Genomic DNA, 14,709 nt, shown 5'->3' with positions numbered 1-14,709 from the left:
ATTTTAAATCTGGCTTCACTAGGTACATCATTCTAAATCTTCAGAAACATTATCAGTAAAACCTACCAACCTCAGCCCTAACTTTGCCAAAAAATTTACTTTCTTTAATACCCTGCAAAATATTGGGCTTATAGTTAATAACTACAGATTATTTTAACTGATTTGTTTGCTTTATCTTCAAATACTTTGCTGGAAAAGACATCACTATCTACCTTTTCATTATATCTTTAACAATTATCTTCCAAAGCTGTAAGGGTAAAAGAAATTGAAGTTAAAGTGCAAAAGTTAAAGGGTAAAAGACGGGGTGTTGTAAAGTTTCTAAGCTGCAAGATCTGAGTTAAAATGTAAAGGATTAGGTATTGTTAGGTTTCTATGCTACCTGCAAAACCTGAAATTTCTGTAGCTGTTAAGACAATGCTTGGAACTGCCCAGTAAATATTTCCCCTGACTATTTGGATTGTTTAATAAGGGCTCTGTGTGGTCGCACGTAGGCATTGCAAGGCCTGGACCAATCAGTTTAAATGTAACCCCCTCCTTAGGAATGACCTATCACTCCAGCCTGACCTGTTCCCGCCAATGAATGAACTAATCATGTTTAGGAGTTGTTATTCAATTTTCCCGAGCCTCATGATGATTTGTTCTGATGTATACAAAGCCCTCCGCCCTCCCCAAAAAGTGTACTTAAGCAGTGCTCAGCCCCTGCTCGGGGCTCTGGCTGCTTTCCCTTCTTGAGTGGGCACGGAGCCCCAGCATGCTGGTTCAATAAATCCCCTTCTGCCAATTGCATGAGTGGTCACTTGGTGGTCTCTTTCTCTGACATTTCGCGGGACCCTTACAAAGCCACTAAAGATTATTAAAATAAAGTTAACTATAAAATTTTACTTGTTATTATAAACTCCATGAAAATGCTTCCTAGTTAGAAACACTGGAAGATCTCATGGATTAGCATTAATATCAAGTCATTCTAATAAATTCATGATTGTCATACCCTACAATCTCTCCCATTGCATTCTCTTAATCGCCAGAAACATTAATGAGCACCTATTCCATGAATCACTGGTTGTTGTTTTCCTCATTGCCATACTAAAGTCAAGATAGTCAGTATCTAATTATTATTTCTCCACTCAAATATTGAGATGGCTATCACTCAGCATAAAACATCTAAGTAACAGAATTTCATCGCCATTGTTGTTTTCCTCTAACTTCCCTTATGGGAGGTTTATATTGATATTTTTCAAAGTAGAAAATGTCTCTGAGTATCCAAAATTGAACTTGGACTCTGTCTTTTCATTTCAAAAGAGTGTATCCATTTTGTTGATAGAAATAAAAAAGATTAATGACCTATTTTTCTTTGACAACAGCAGCAGTTTACATTATAATAGAGAAATTCAATCAGGCTAGAAATGACAGACTTTGGTCAGGAAATATATGAGAACATTGTAGGCATATGAATCAAGCATTTAAAATATATTTGTTGACAATGCAGCAAAATTCAATTGTTTTATGAACTACCTGATGGATAACTCATTCCTAAGTCAAATATTAGGCAAGCAATGCTATTCTTGAGGTTATTAAAAACCATAGCAAATGACCAAAATGACCCTCTACATTTCTCCCTAATCTCTGTTATGGAAGATATTGTTGAAAAATAAAGTATATTTGAGAAAGTACTGTATCAATGTTTTTAGACTAGTAGAATTCTATTTAAGGATCTTTTCTTTAAGTGACTTAAATGATAAGTCTTAAAGAATTAATGCAGCTTCTAAAAAAAATGTCAAACTTGCTCCAGGTGAGTAATTTATTCTGTTTAATTTTGGCATATTTTATCTCTAAAATAAAAATAACTAGAAATATTTTAAGGTAGGTTATTTTGGTTCATTGTTAATGAATCTATATTTTCCTAACATAAGTGGGAGTAATATTCATTTCCATTTTTAAATGAAAGGGATTATGGAAATAATTTATCATAATAATTAGTTATGGAAATTAAAAAAAAATAAGGTTAGGCTGAAAGAGTCATATATTTCTAGGTAAATTTGTCATGCCAGTAATATGTTTCATTAATTTAAAAAAATTCAATATGTTGTCATGTTTGTACCTATCTTGTCACTGCCCTCATCACTACAGCCCTCTCAAGAGCCAGCCAAATTATTCCTTAGGGAAAAGTCAGCTTTAGTCATCATGAGAAATAATCAGATTCCACAGTTGTGTTGTGAAATTGCACCTTGTGTAGAACACTTGATCAGTTTAACATTCATAAGTTTGCAGTTCATGGTCTTTCTGTGGGAGAAAGCAATCCCACAGTGTCATCCTAATAGGTGAAGTTACTTGGTAAGCTCTCCCCAAGACCACAGGGTCACAGGAGCAGGGATGCCTACCAAGGCTTTATCCTAACCAGCAAGACAAATCCAACCTCTTCTGTATGGGCACAGATGTAGTTGCTTAAAGAATCTGGTGTTCTCCAAATATGTCTGTTGCATTTCTTTAGGTAAAGATGAAGATGTGGCCTTCAAAATGTGGTAACTAATGCTGTTTTGGGCAAGTGGAGAAATTTCTTAATGTCTTGTAGGTTTGGAATTGCAGTAGTGAAAGGTCATTTATTGCTTTTAGGCCATGGGCTAGATGAAAGCTGTCTAGAAATCTAAATAAGGAAGTAGGCTTTCAAAATGAATGTGAACTAATTTATAAATGTATGTTGTAACATGTCAACTTTAATAACAATAATTATTAAATTTCCTGTACTTATAATTGCTGTGGATAATATCTAATTTAGTCATCATAACAACCCTACGGGAAAGCTATATTTATTCCATTTTACATTGTAGGAATCTGGGGTTTAGAAAAGGAAAATGAGGACCTTAAGATTAAAATTGGTATTCAGATTTAAATGTGTCTCATCCCAAAGCCATGTCCTTACCACTACCCTGCCTTGCCATCCTCTTCTTTCAGAGGAGTGGGGTGTATGTCTCTTGGGCTGAACAAAGAGTGATTCTAGGGGGAAAAAATCCGTTTCATCCCTGNGGGTTCTATTCCCAGCAACACACACACTCACACACACACTCTAAAAAAGGGGGGGGGGTCTAACATACACTTGAGGGAGAAGGGGGCCATAGCCCGTATCCTGGTATCCCAAGAAGCAGGTGTTCTTCCCTTTTTATATGTTCTAGGCTTCCTTTGTTCTCCTGTCTTTCCTCCCCTAATTTTTCTCCTTCCTGCCTACCTGGTTAGGCCCAGGAATACAACTTAGGAGAGCCAAAAGGTGGGAAACAGGGAGGCTGAAGGGGGAAGGGTAGGGTGGAGTAGCCAAGGACACAGTAACAACCTTATAGCTTCCTGCAGAGAGGGGAAATTCCTGGGACAGGTTACCTTGGCAACAGGTTGCAGCAGGGGCAAGTTCTTGATAAGGGTGGAGGAAGGGCTTTGAAGGAATTAACATTTCAATCTCTCAGGGAACAGTCTCCAACTTCCCAGACTCACTCAAATTTGGCCTCCTTGATCCAACTTGACTTGATTTACCTATCTTCACTGACTGCTTGTCCAATTCTGGCTTCACAACCTCTCTAGAGAGTAGTATAGAGATTTCTTAAAACACTAGGAAAGGAACCACCAGTTGATCCAGTTATCCCACTCCTCAGTCTCTACTCAAAGGAGTTAAAATCAGCACACCATGGCACACAAACACATCAATGTTTATGGGAGTTCAGTTCACAATACCAAAGCTATGGAACCCACCTAGGTGCCCTTCAACAGATAAATGGATAAAGAAAATGTGGTATATATACACAATGCAATATTACTCAGCCATAACTAAGAATGAAATTATGGCATTTGTCAGTAAATGGATGGAATTGGAGATGATTCTGCTAAGTAAAATAAGCCAGTCTCTCTTTCTCTCTCTCTCTCTCTCTCTCTCTCTCTCTCTCACACACACACACACACACACACACACACACACACACAAGCTGAATGTTCCCTCTGATATGTGGATGCTAACACACAAGATGAGATGGGGGTGGAGAAAAGAAGGGAAGTTTATTGGATTAGACAAAGGGGAATAAAGGAAAGGGAGGGGAGATCAGATTAGAAAACATAGTAAAATGGATCGTACATAAATTTCCTATGTTCAAATATGAAAATACCACTAGTGAAACTGCACATCATATACAACTCCAAGAATGGGATCCTAATTAGAATAAGTTATACTCCATGTATGTACCACATGTCAAATTATGCTCTACTATTATGTACATCTAAAAAGAAGAAATATAAAATAAGTAAGTTTCAAATGGGTCTGGAATGAAATTCACCAATGAGTGTTTGCCTAGCATGCTTGAAAATAAAAGCAAACAAAAATAAAAGCAAAACAAACAAATTGGAATTCTGCGTGGTAAAATATACATAAACAGCTAATTATGGTGACTCAGGTCTGTAATTCCAGCTATTCCAGTAACTGAGGCAAGAGGATGGCTAGTTCCAGGTTAGCCTTGGCAACTTAGAAAGACCCTGCCTCACAATAAATAATAAAAAGAGTGGGAGATATAGCTCAGTGGGAAAGTGCCCCTGGGCTCAATCCCCAGTACCTAAAAAAAAAAAAAAAAAAAACTTGCAATACAATGACAGCCTTACCACTAGCTGCCCAAGAGTTCCAGGCCTTGGGTTCTGTGGCTACATCCAGCCTCAGAGGCATCTACAAACTAACAAAGGAAGGAGGAAAGATTAGACTTATTCTGAGACACTACTTTTGATAGTAATAAGCAATGTAGATTTGCCCTCAAAATTCAACAATTACCATATGCATAGAAAGTATCAGAAGCAGGAAATTGTTGAAAGAAGCACCTCAGTGATCAAACATCTAGCTCTGATAATCAGAGAATCAGATCAATGGACAGCTACAATTTCCTAATCCATCTTTCAAATCTCCATTAGAATGTCTTCTGATAAATGTGCAGTATAGAAAATGTATTTATTTCTTTCCTTAATACACTTTAATCTCTAATTTAAATGATAAAATTGTATCGAAAATATATTAAGAATCTCCACATTGCTGATTTTGAACAGCCTCAGAGGGTTTGACTTGACAATGTGAGCCAAGGTTAAATCTCCTGAAAGTCAAATGTGAGAACAAAGTGACAGACATCCAAAATAGCAGAGCTAAAATCTAAAGACATTAAATTTGGTTTAGGATATATGAAAAACTCAAATTTTACCTTGAAAGTAAAAATTATGAAACTAATTTTTGTTTGAAATAAAAAAAGGAAGGAGTATGGAATAAGGGTCATTCCCATTTTAGTTCACAAAATGTGAAAGACCATAAATGTTTACGTGTTATAAAATCCCATATTGTTTAGTACAAATTGATGAACTTTCAACTTTTGATGAAATCTATCAAAAATTGTTTTAGCATTACTAATTAAATGTTGCTATAGTGTAGAGCAGTTTTAATATTTCAAGGTTCTCTGCTCTTCTGGGAGCTGAGTTACATTCTCTGGGGTTTTGAATTTGACATTTCATTTAACTTTTAGTATAATAGTTGCCATGTTCCAGTGATGGATTAGAATCTTAGCCAAATTTAAGTATAATTGGTAAATCTGCCCTAAACATAATAATGTCAAAAGGTAGAGTTTCTAGCTAACAAAATTAGGAGGTCAGACTCATTGAGCTACTATATTTAATCTAACTCCAAGAATTAATCTACCTAAACTCTTCAAATGCTGTTTTTTATTCAGTCATGCATAAAGTAAATATAGCAAATTTTAAATGGACTATTTTGAATGAATATTTGAATTTATACTAAAAGAAAGAACATTGACAAGAGACAGAAATAAGACAAATCAATATTTTAAAAATGAAGAGTGAAAGCAAACCAGTATTAATGGTTTTGTTTACTGTTTTCTACTCTGTGTATAAGAAAGCTGCTTTTAAACAGCTTTATGTAGAGAGAGAAGAGGGGAGGGGAGAGGAGGGGAGGGGGGATAGTAGAGGATAGGAAAGGCAGCAGAACACAACAGTGGATGCCTTTTTTCTACTTCATGCTGTTTATCCATGTTGCAAAACAATGTTTCTTTGTTTAGAGGTAGGGCTAGTTTGCTCCCATCACTCTCTTTTAAGAACTTTTTGATTATTCTTGTTTGTAATTTTTCATATGAACTGAACGATCAACTTGACAAATACTAAGAAGAATTTTAAAAACAAAAATCTTGATAATTTATTTGTTGAGATCAGAGTAAATTTACAAAATATGATCTTTAGATTGTTAAGTTTTTGTATATAAGAAAACTATTAGCACAAAAGGACCGGGTCGACAAAAACTCCATGGATCACCAGAGCGTTTATTCAGGAATGGAATTACACCTCCAATGGACCCATCTCCTGGTGGAAAATGAGCCACTGGACAGAGGAGGGGATTGGGCTTATATTGGTTATACTGACAGGTGACTTAATTAATGAGCTTGTCAGTTTGGGGCACTTAGGAATTTGGGGTCTGTCTTACTGGGTGAGATGGGGGTCTAGGGTCAGTGGTCAGTTTTGGGCACACAGGAAACAGGTTTGTGAGAATTTGAAAATTTGTTTTTACTGGGTAATACTTTTACTTGGAGAAGAATAGAGGGTCTGGGGTCAGCATGCAGTGCTTAACTGTTTCCCTTCAGGGTCCCCTTGTTCTGTCATAAGGAAAGGATTTATTTGGGGAAAGATCAATGTTTTGGCTTCCTTTCTAGGGATTGTTCTGTCACTGGGAAAGGATCAACACCATCAATGTGCTGTTTTTCTCTTCAGTCCCTCTTCCCAGGCTATACTCTTTTGGGGTTTGTAATTTTCTATATCTAATAAAAACAATGTGCTTTATATTCATCCAAATTTACCTTTGTGACTTTTATGAACCCCCTTAAATAAACCATCGGAGCCATCTTTCCTTTGTCTAATTCTAGCACTCATGTGGACTAGATTTATCAGGAGCTCTGCTTTAAATAAATATATTTCTGTTTTGTTCTCCACTAATTATTTGAGACTTTAAGTTTTCTGGTGGCTTTCACCCTCCTCTGCAGGAAGAAGAACCCCCAATGAGATAATGGTCATATCCTCCATTATATATCCCACTTGATAAAACGTTGAAAAATTACATATTTGAATTAGATCCTGTATTTGATACTATAAATAATAGTGGTAAAATTCTTCTTGTGTATTTTTTTGGCAGGGAGTACTGGGGATTGAACTCAGGGGCACTCAACCACTGAGCCACATCCCCAGCCCTATTTTTATTTTATTTGAAACAGTGTCTCACTGAATTGCTTAGCACCTTGCGAAATTGCTGAGGCTAGCTTGGAACTCAAGATCCTTCTGCCTCAGCCTCCTGAGCCACTGGGATTACAAATGCCACTGTGCCTGGCTTATGTATGTTTGTGGTTAATGTATGCATTTGTTTTTCATGTATCTATTTATGACCATTATAAACTAGGATTACAATTGTTGGCTTATGTGATTCATGTAATTCAGGTTTAGTAACTAATATCAATTATTGTCCTAAAGTAATTGTATTAATGATTTACAACACTTTCATGATGTTTGAGAGAATCCAGGTTGTCTTTTTTGTTTTTTACGTAAAGATGTGATCTCTGAGAAGGAAACTAATTACTAATGTTGAATATACAGTACGTAGTCATGTGACTACTGTTGCCTGAAAGATATTTCATCTCTCTATTCCTCATATCACTAATGCTTCTATATCAAATGAAAGAATGTTCAAAAATACAATATATTGTATGATTATATTAATGATACTAAAATAGATCATCTGTTTTTTATTTATGATGAATGTATATACTCAGATATGAAGCTTGTAAATGTTTTATTTTTGGTACCTGGGATTGAACCCAAGGTTGCTTAACTACTGAGCCACTCTCAGCCTTTTTCATGCTTCATTTTGAGACAAGTTCTTGCTAAGTTGCTTAGAACCTTACTAACTTTCTGAGGAAGCTTTGAAATCCAGATCCTCCTACCTTAATCTCCTGTGTTGCTATAATTGCGGGAGTCTGCCTGAAGCTCTAGTATTTTAATAAACAACATATAAATATTTGCAGCACAAACTAACAGTGAAATTTGAATATATTTGATACTTTTCAAAAAGAAAGTTTTGATTTCCAAATATATAATATCTTTTTTCATTCTCTGTTTTTACTGAACACCATAACATATTGGCTCAGGCATGGAATTCACTAATAAGACTCTTAAAGCTCAACAAATGAATCCAAGAATCATTAGGTGAATTTCCATCAAAGTAAAAAAGGAAATGACTAAAAGTATGAAGAAAAAGCCTATGAAATTGGAGGAACTCTTTGCTAGTTACTCCTCCTACAGGGAATTAATATCCAGCATATATAAAAAACTAAAAAAACTTAACAGAAAAAAAAAAACACTAATAACCCAGTCAATAAATGGGCAAGACAATTAAACAGACATTTCTCAAAAAAATACAAACTGCTAACAAATATATGAAAAAAAATGTTCAACATCCCTAGCAACCATGAAGTGAAAATCAAAATTATACAGATTTCATTTCACCCCCATAAAAGTGGAAAATTTCAAAAATACAAATAATAATAAATGCTGGGGTGGATTTGGGGTAAAATGCACAGTTAGTCTTTTTATCTATGTTTAACCTTTTCAGAAAATAAATTTCTAGGTCCTCCCAGAAAAATAACCCAACAAACGTGAAACTATGCCTTGTTTGTCATGAGCTATTCATGGGTTGCATGTGGGTCAGGGCACATGGAAGCCTCATAGATAGAGACATATGGTGTCTGGGACTAACCTGTGGGCATTTTCTTTGGTCAATTGCCCAGGGACAATGTGAACCTCTTTCCCTCTGTGTCATGGCCCACACAGCACCTGAGATGGGTGTGCCCTGCCAAGATGTCAATCAACCTTATGACTGCAAGATATCAGAAAGCAAAACTTTATCCTTGAAACCTTATGTTTTTCTGCCTCTGATGTACCCCATTAAATAAACCTCTGGAGCCATTTTATGGTTAGTTCTAGAACCCATGTGGACTAGATCTATCAGGGATTTCACATTATGTAATATATTTTTGAGAATTTGTGTTTTGTTACTTATTAATTATCTGAGATTATAAGTTTTAGGGTGGCTTGGATTCCTGGGCAGAAAGAAGAACTCTTTAATGAGACACTGGATGCCATTTCCCTCCCCCAAAACTTGTTTACTTATGTCATAGACTTGTGGACTATTATGGAGAGCAGATATAAATTTAATGACATCCCCATGCCCAAGACACACAAAGCATCTTAGTATAACATAAAAATATCTCACCTAGGTAAAAGTTGGTAAATTTGAATTCTAATTTTGGTTAAAAATTGAATACTATCTGCTTGTGTTATTATACCAAAGTTTTGCATAGCTACTAATGAGAGAAATTGGATAAAGCATGCATATTATCTCTCTGTACTCTTTCTCTTTTTTTCTTTTTCTTTTGTTTTTTTCTCTTTTGCTAATCTTTATCAGTACATTATAATTATACATCATAGTGGAGTTTATTGTTATGTATTCATACATGCCTAACTTACATGCATATGACATAACTTGGTCAATTTCACTCCAAAGCAATTCTGCTGTCCTTCCTCCTTCCTCCCCTCTGATCCCCATCCTCTAGTCTACTTTTTAAATTTATTTATTTATACATGACAGCAGAATGCAGAATGCATTACAATTCTTACTACATATATAGAGCACAATTTTTCATATCTCTGGTTGTATACATAGTATATTTACATCATTTCGTGTCTTCATACTTGAACTTTGGATAATAATGATCATCACATTCTACCACCATTATTTACCCCATGTCCCCTCGCTTCCTCTCCAACCCCTCTGCCCTATCTACAGTTCCTTTATTACTCCCATACTTCCTATCCCTATCCCACTATGAATCAGCCTCCTTATGTAAAAGAAAACATTCAGCATTTGTTTTTTGGGGATTGGCTAACTTCACTTAGCATTATCAACTCCAAAGCCATCCATTTACCTGCAAATGCCATGATTTTACTCCATTTTAATGCTCAGTAAAATTCTATTGTGTATATATGCCACATTTTTTTTTATCCATTCATTTATTGAAGGGCATCTAAGTTGGTTCCACAGTTTAACTATTTTGAATTGCACTGCTATAAACATTGATGTGAACTCACAATTATTTTAAATTAAAAAATAATACAAAATAATGATAGTTATGTTGAATTTATTTTATTATTTAGTTATTATCATGAATAATTTAGGTAATGCATATTCAAGTAATTCATAATATATAAAATCTTATAAAAGTTAAAGTTAAAATATTACATACTTAGTCAAAAATTTAAAGAGAAATTCAAAGGTATAGAGTTTAGAGGAAGACCCTTATTTAATCCTGAAAATGCAGGCTGTTTCAAAGTTGTCTTCTTTCAAGGAGTACTTAAGTATATACACAATGAATGGAGGTAGAATGTCTTCAGGCACACATTCAGTATTTCTAAAGATGATGTCATAGAAATTAAGAAAATTCAAAATTTATTGATAAACAATATTTCACCATAAATGCCAAACACTGAACACTTTTCATACATTCAGTTGTAATGATACTTATAAACAAAATGTAATTCCAAATATCTATTGCAAAAAATTTTAAAACAACATAAATTTATCACACAGAAATTCTACCATGATATGATGATATAAAATGCAAAACTGAGGACCATAAAACATAAAATGTCCATGTAAGTGGTATTTTTAATATGACCAGATTTTGAACAATTCAAAATGATAAAAAGACTAATATCTAAATAGAAAATATGCAAAGAACGTGATTTGTATTTCTTTTCTTCTATCACATTGTGAAAGTTTGGTATGTTTTATCTCACTACTGTTTCAAGGGCGAAAGGAAAAAAAAATGTCTTCAGCCTCCACTCTTAAAAATACAAATTGTCTTGACAAGTTTGGAGAGTAATTTGACAATAACTATCAAAATATATAATCACAACACCTTTGATCCAGCAGTGTTATTTCTAGTTTTTAATCATATTAAAGACATCTGGGGATGCTCTTAAAATATATGAAAATTTATTCACTGCTACAGTATTTTTAACATCAAAAGACTAAAAAATTCAAATATCTTGAAATAAAGGATTGGTCATATTTACATGAAGAAATACCCTCTAGTCAATAAAATTCAATATAAAATCTCTATTTCCTTTTTTAAATAGTAAATATGTCTTTAAATGAAGAAAGTCTGTTTTAAAAAAAATATTGTAAGCTGGGCATGACACTAGGCATCTTTAATCTCAGCAACTCAGGAGAGTGAGGCAGGAGGATCACAAGTTCAAGATCTTCCAGGCAAAAAATTAAAAAGGGCTGGAGATGTAGCATAGTGATACAGTGCCTCTGGGTTTCAATCCCCAGTATCACAAAATAATATGTTTTTATAAGATGTAGCATATATTGTTGTGTGTGTGTATATATGTGTATATATATATATATATATATATATATATATATATACCCCTATATATACAATATACCTATATAGATAGATAGATATCAATGTAAACCCATGATAGATCGTATCTATCTATATCTATATCTATATCTATATCTATATATATTTGTGTGTGTATGTTTGTGTATGTATATGTTTGTGTTTGTGTGTAACACACAAACATACACACATACACACAGTGAAAAAAACCTGCCATGAGTTTATAGAAGAAGATAAAGACATTACTGTGGAAGAGGATGAAGACATGTTTTATACTTATCTTTAACGTTTTAGTTTTTATTATATATCTTTTTTTGAAATATAATAAAATATCAAATACAGATTTTTATTATACCCTATTTTGGATAAATCTTTGAGAAGAGTGGTCAAATTCTCTCATATTCATAAGTGAAATGCGAGAACACATAAACAAAATTTGCCTAAAATTCCTGATAAATAAGTGTTTTCTTAATTTTCAATTTTTACATTTTTAAATTTATTTTTCTTTCTTTGGTTGTGCTAGGTTTTGAGAATAAGACTGGTTTTATAAACTGTATCTAATCAAGGGGTTGTATATTTAGAAAGAGGATACTTTCAGATTGTTTTAATTGTGTAAGAGGGGTAGGAAAACCCTTTACATCATTCAAGGAGGATTTTTAATGGGTCTTGTTAAAGTCCTTGTCCTCTTCAGTTTGGAAGATACATTGGGACAACTTCTGATTCATGCTTGAGGAATTGAAGGCTGAAGTCTATGTTTAGATTTTCAAATTCTGGTGAGAAAGTAAGAGGTAGCTCTGTTCACTTTCAGAATATGTAGAAGTAAATGTTGTCTGCTTCTGCTGGTCAAGAATGGGCATAAGAGGAAGACCTAATCTGAAGTTTTCTCTCCTGGCATTCAGTGATATCTCAGGAAAAGAGCTGGCTGAGGCTGTATCAACTTTATCAACTTCAGGGAAGAAACATACCTAATTCCTGTTAGAAATGAATCACTGGCATCAAAAAAGAGCTGCCTGTGACTATTTCCCTGCATTGCCTGTGAGAAGGGACCTTCAAAAGTAGTATTAAAGCCCCAAGTTTTAGAGAATCTGCTTTCAATACTTAATAAGTGTTGAGAAATGAAGAAAGTCATGTAAACATTAGTATAAACAAGACGAAGAAACTTTCGATCATTGCAAAAGTTTCTACACAGCCCTTTGCAATCAACCTTTTCCATATTGTGGACAAAAAAAAAAATCTGTTTTCTGTGAATACAAATTGGTTTTGCCTGGTCTAAAATTTAACATAATGGAAGACAGCTAGATTCTTAATCAAAAGGAATCAGAGACTTAGCAATTTATTGTCCCCCCAACTTGAGAGTAGTATGCAGGAAAGTGGAAGATAAAGGACAAAGCTTCTATTAGTCCAGGCTTTGTCAGAGGAGAAAATAAACATGTGTTTTGTTTACACATAATGACTTGCCGTGGATATTGAACCACAGCCTTCCCAAATACATAGCAAAATACAAATGTCATGTCAATGGTGGGAATACTATATTGTTCAGGGGGAAATGACCAAAAAGACTGTATGTTCATTTCAGATATAGTATTTTTCAAATAGTCTTGATATGCAGTTGTTTGAACCTGCAACTGCAGAACCCACCAATACGATGGCCAGCTGCATCTGCCCCAGCACTGTTGGTTCTTTTCATCTGCTAACAGGGTCTGTCATAGAACAAAAATGTTGATTTGCAATGTAATGAAATCTAATTTATTGATTATTTTCTTTTATGCATTCTTTTTTTTTGTGTGTGTGTATAATGTAAGAACTTTTCTCCAAGCCTTTCTTTCAGAGGATATGCTCTGGTTTTGTATTCTCATCAATTTATATGAAATTTAAATGAAACTTCATTTCTTTGCATATCAATGCTTTATATTTTGTTATTTTTCAAATAGTAAACTAGCTTTGTATACTTGAAATTAACACCACTTTGGCATGTTATTTTTTTTACTATATTGCTGAATTCTACTTATAAGCATTCAATTTGTTAACAATTGTATCTATTTCATAATGTTATATAATTTGCACATTTTTTCTTTTTTTTTTGTCTATAATACTTCTCTCTTCCAGTATTCTTTCTCCACTGTGTCCTTGGCACTGTTTTCAAAGATCAGATGGCTTTAAAACTGAGGATTTAATTCTGAGATTTCTGCTCTGTTCCATTAAACTATATGCCTGTTTTTATGCTAGGATTATACATTTTTTGGTTATTATAGCTTTATTATATGTTTTTAAATAAGGAAGTGTGATGTATTGCTTTATATTTTCTCAATATTTATTCTATTTTCTATTGACCTTGTGTAAATTCTAATTATAGAATTGCTTTTCATTCCCACCCCCTACATCTGTAAAATATTATCATGGGGATGTTCAAAAGGAAAGCATTAATCTTTAGATCACTTTGGGTAGTATGGACAATTTTATATATTTATGTTTTCCTATCTAAGAACAAAAGATTTGCCTGTATCTTTAAAATTATTATCATTTGTTTCATAGTGTTGATACAACAAATCTTTCACCTTTTTTTTCTGGTGTATTAGAGACTGAACCCTGGGCCTTGTGCATGCAAAGCACAAGTGCTACCACTGAGTCACTAAACTTTCACTTCTTTTATTAATTTATTATTAAGTATTTTATTTTATTTGGGGGTATTACTGTAAGTGAAATTGTTCTCAATTTCAATTTCAGAGCATTTGTTATTGTGTAAGAACACACTGGTATTTATATTAATTTTTAATTCTGAAACTTTGCTAAATTTATTAATTATCCTTTTTTTTAAATGGAGACTTTAGTATTTTCTTTACAAAAGATCATATTGTCTGCAAACATGGACAGTTTTATTTCTTTCTTTCCGAGTTGATTGCTTTTTTAATGTTTTTTTTTTCTTCTTCTTGCTTAACTGGCTTAGGATTTCTAGTACTATGTTGAACAGAAATGGTGAAAGTAGACATCCTTGACTTGTTTTGGATCATAAAAAAACTTTTCAGTGTTTGTTTACCTTTAATATAGTATCAGTATGGATCTACTATTACACTGTGTAGAATGTTCTTAAAATATCTTTATGAATGTTGAAACAATCATGGGATTATCATCATATTGTAATTTCACATTAAGTGATTTTTGTATATTGAAATTCTGCACCCCAGGTAGGCAA

This window comes from Marmota marmota, unplaced genomic scaffold, assembly GCF_001458135.2.
Source record: "Marmota marmota marmota unplaced genomic scaffold, marMar, whole genome shotgun sequence".
NCBI classification, from domain to species: domain Eukaryota; kingdom Metazoa; phylum Chordata; class Mammalia; order Rodentia; family Sciuridae; genus Marmota; species Marmota marmota.
This window is presented reverse-complemented; position numbering follows the sequence as displayed.